This window comes from Phallusia mammillata, chromosome 4 (genome assembly GCF_965637545.1).
Source record: "Phallusia mammillata chromosome 4, kaPhaMamm4.hap1.1, whole genome shotgun sequence".
In the NCBI taxonomy this organism is placed as follows: domain Eukaryota; kingdom Metazoa; phylum Chordata; class Ascidiacea; order Phlebobranchia; family Ascidiidae; genus Phallusia; species Phallusia mammillata.
In genome coordinates, this window is record NC_137255.1 from 11,370,682 (window position 1) to 11,375,289 (window position 4,608).

The 4,608-nt window shown below is 35.5% G+C and overlaps 1 long non-coding RNA gene across 1 annotated transcript; it reads right to left on the reverse strand.

Moving 5' to 3' along the window:
* Positions 1 to 1,767: 1,767 nt before the first annotated feature.
* On the reverse strand, positions 1,768 to 3,281 carry LOC145225035 (uncharacterized). Its single transcript, XR_013859791.1, has 2 exons — positions 2,804 to 3,281; positions 1,768 to 2,580 (listed from the first exon to the last, which is right to left on the reverse strand). It is a non-coding gene; the product is annotated as an uncharacterized LOC145225035 (long non-coding RNA).
* Between the last annotated feature and the right edge of the window lie 1,327 nt (positions 3,282 to 4,608).

A 4,608-nucleotide genomic window follows, 5' to 3' on the forward strand; every position in this document is an offset into this window, starting at 1 on the left:
GTTTAACCCATAATTGTCAAGTCAAATGAGCATACACTTTATCTTTTTTTTTTATTGCAGTTCACCATCTGGAAAAATGCTTAAAGCTTGAAAAAATCAACAGGAACATTCCATATCAAAAAAATTGAAATAAGTCTTTTATTGCGGAAGAATTTTGTCGACAAAAACAGCTCTCTCTTAAAGTGTCAGCAAAATCATTGACGTATACGACCTGTTACTTGCCTCATAGGAGAAAATTGTATGTCGAGATATGCACCACATACTTTAGTTTCACATGAATCAAATCGGAATATGTGTTATTTCTTTTCCACTGTTCTACCTGCCTGCAAGTTTATTTATTAGTTCTTATACCCAAATTAAGAATTTGTATTCAAACATTTGTAGGGGTTGATATTATTTTACCTCCATGGTGATTATGGTCTCATGTAAATTCTGAGAATGTTTTGCACTCTGATGTAGAATCGGACAGTGAAGTGATTCATCAGACATAAATTGAGAACCTCTAGTTTTGACCAGTAGTCTGCATGATAGCATGTTGTAACAATTGTGTGGTTCAACCTCATCTTTCACATGATATCCGGTTTAATTTTCTTGATAATTCAGCAAATCATTACATTTTCAGCTGTACAATATTGTTTCACCTTTTTGTTTTATTTTAGTCTGTTTACGTAAAGATCCTTGTTTAGTATGTACTATGTACTTGTAAATGCAGGTTTTAACTGACCAATCAACCAATTGCTGTGAATGTAATTATTTATTCTCTTCCCATTTATTTCTGCTTTCGACCAATGTAGCCTATACAAGCTCCAGATTTTAAACGGTTTAAGATAAACACAAACGGTTTTCACAGGTCAACTCCAAAATACAGCTAGTAAACGCATACAAAACATCGTTTAAATGTGATACTAACTTTAAACCGTTTAAAATCTGGAGCCTGTACATGCTATATGGGTAGACCGCGCAAAAATCATTTTACAGCGGTCATGCCCTGCGTTCGCTTATGATGCACGCCTCTCATTTACGAGGTTATGATCAGATTCAAACGACATTTTGTATGCCTTTACTGGATGTATTTTAGAGTTGACCTGTGAAAACCGTTTGTGTTTATCTTAAACCGTTTAAAATCTGGAGCTTTTATAGGCTACATAATTCGACAGCGCAAAAATCATTTTTAAAGCGGTCATGCCCTGCGTTCGCTTATGATGCACGTCTCTCATTTTCGAGGTTATGATTAGATTTAAACGATATGTTGTATGGCTTTACTGGATGTATTTTAGAGTTGACCTGTGAAAACCGTTTGTGTTTATCTTTAACCGTTTAACATCTGGAGCTTGTATACCATTGGTTGACTGCGCAAAAATCACATTTAAAGCGGTCACGCCCTGCATTCGCTTATGATGCACGCCTCTCATTCACGAGGTTATGATCAGATTTAAACGACATTTTGTATGGCTTTACTGGATGTATTTTAGAGTTGACCTGTAAAAACCGTTTGCGTTTACCTTAAACCGTTTGTCATCTGGAGCTTTTATAGGCTACATAATTCGACAGCGCAAAAATCATTTTTAAAGCGGTTATGCAATGTATTCGCTTATGATGTACGCCTCTCATTTTCGACGTTATGATAAGATTTTAACGATATTTTGCAAGCGTTTACTGAATGTTGTTTAGAGTTGGCGTGTAAAAACCGTTTCCATATACCTCAAGCCGTTAGTGGTCTCAAACACGTTAAAGCCTGTACTAATGAAAATGATGAAACACCAAATGCACAGTGAGGACAACACTTTATTGATGGAAAAAGCACCTTATGAACCAAATTTCCACACTTCAACATTTTCAAGTTCAGTCCCATAGTTATATGAAAGCAGAAATAAATGGGAAGAGAATAAATAATTACATTCACAGCGATTGGTTGATTGGTCAGTTAAAACCTGCATTTACAAGTACATAGTACATACTAAACAAGGATCTTTAAGTAAACAGACTAAAATAAAACAAAGGTGAAACAATATTGTAAGCTGAAAATGTAATGTTTTGCTGAATTATCAAGAAAATTAAACCGGATATCATGTGAAAATGAGGTTGAACCACACAATTGTTACAGCATGCAATCATGCAGACTACTGGTCAAAACTAGAGGTTCTCAATTTATGTCTGATGAATCACTTTTACTGTCTGATTCTACATCAGAGTGTAAAACATTCTCAGAATTTACATGAGACCATAATCACCATGGAGGTAAAATAATATCAACCCCTACAAATGTTTGAATACAAATTCTTAATTTGGGTATAAGAACTAATAAATAAACTTGCAGGCAGGGAGAACAGTGGAAAAGAAATAACACATATTCCGATTTGATTCATGTAAAACTAAAGTATGTGGTGCATATCTCGACATACAATTTTCTCCTGTGAGGCAAGTAACAGGTCGTATACATCAATGATTTTGCTGACACTTTAAGAGAGAGCTGTTTTTGTCGACAAAATTCTTCCGCAATGAAAGACTTTCTTCAATTTTTTTGATATGGAATGTTCCTGTTGATTTTTTCAAGCTTTAAGCATTTTTCCAGATGGTGAACTGCAATACAAAAATAAAGATAAAGTGTATGCTCATTTGACTTGACAATTATGGGTTAAACAAAAGAGGCTTGAGTTTAGTCACCAATAAGCAGTCTAAGTGTTATAAAACAGAGTTAATATTCAATATTGGGGGTTTTAACTGTGCTAAAATTCAAAATAACATCAGCCAGAAATACAGAAAGAGTTGAGTTTAGAAAGGCAGTAACAAGGCAGCCACTTACTGTGAATCATTTCAATTCAAATCCAATCCACAAGTCCCTCATATGACAGTGTGCTGGTCCTCACTTTGCTTCATATAAAGGTAAGAACTGGAAACTCTTCTCACTGAAAGGTCCCTTTGCATTGCTTCATTGCCAGAACCTTGATGCCAATCAGGTACTTCAATCTTGATTCTTGGCTCATTTTAGTGTTTAACATATTCATTTCACAGCTTAGAATGCATTTGTTTTTGTCTTGCTGTTTTACAATTAACTGCCATTTTGATATAAAACCCAATTTACCTGCGATTATTATCACAGCAAAAATAATATTTGCCAATAAAAAACAAATTTAATGCTCCACTGCCATTACCGATAAAACCGTCTGCAATCGGGCTGTGTTATAACACAGGTTCTAAAGATTCTAATCCCGCCCGATAAGAAACGCAATATTCTGCGTAACACAGCCGATTTTAATCGGGGACTTCCAGACGGATCGGGTGGCGGGCCACATGTGGCCCGCGGGCCGCGTGTTGGAGACCCCTGCTCTAGGGTATGGTGGCCGACAGCTGTCACTCAAAAAATAAAAATAATTAACAAAAAATTACAAATAAACAAAAATAATTACAAAATTTTATTGAATAAAAAATATTTCTGATTGGTGGAAAGAGTTCCATGAAATATTAGAACAGTATTTTAAAATCCAGTTATGCAAACTGGAGGCTGAACACCAGTATGATCATTGAGCACAGGTGCACATTATCTAGGGAATTCAAAGTTGTGTTTGAAAACTGTTTCTTTTTTCTTGGTTATTGCAAAATGTTGTTGTCATATTTGATGGTGGTGCCAATAATTCAAAACCAACTGGATATTTTTGTTAGTGTGGTGTGGAATACTCGTCGAATTCAAGAGCAGAAAACTGTACAACTTCCTTCTGGTGTGTCCAACCATATATACAATTTTCCATACAAATATGGACTTGGGAATGTGGTAAGAAGTAATGTGATACTGCATTTTAAGTCTAATTGACATGGTTGCTAATTTGAGTTTATTGACCAAAATCACTCCTTGCATTTTATGTTTTTTTTTAATTTATCATTTGGATTTTGCACTTGGACTTCATAGTTAGACTGACACTACAATTTCTTTATCCCAAAACAAGTAACAATAATGTTTTTTTTTTCAATGGTATAGGTTTGGTTGTGTTGACTGAACAACTTGAAAAGGCTGTAGAAGTGTTTGTAGCTCTTGATGGTTCAATAGACTATTTGTCAGAGGAATTCAGACTTAAATGTGCATCAGTAATTCCAAATCCACTGCAAATTGATGTTTCGAATTGTGCAGATGCATTTTGTTTTCTTAAACACCAGTTTGCCAGTCATTCTGGTTAGATTTTGCAATACACCAGAACATAAAGTGTAGTACATTCTGTGCTATAGGAACGTGTGGCCGTTGTGTGGGCTTGGAATTAGACAGTAACTATGTGGGGCATAAATGAAAGGCGGTGTAGCCAGGTACAATTTTTCAAACCGCCACTCATATTGTCAAAATAACCGCAACTACATGTACAAGTACAATTACAATTGACGTCTTTGACAACCCGCCCAAATAACCGCCATTCAATGTCAAAAACCAGCCCAATTGGGCGGAAAAAAACGCCCAATGGCAGCCATCGGCCGGAACAATGCATTTCAAAGGCAAATCGTCCGCGCAATGCATTTCAAAGCCAATGGCAGTTCTCGGCCACGGGTTGAACAGAAAATATTTTTTGCTTTTACTTTATTTATTTTTTTGCTTTTACTTTTTTTTTAAATTTTTTTTTGGCTTTT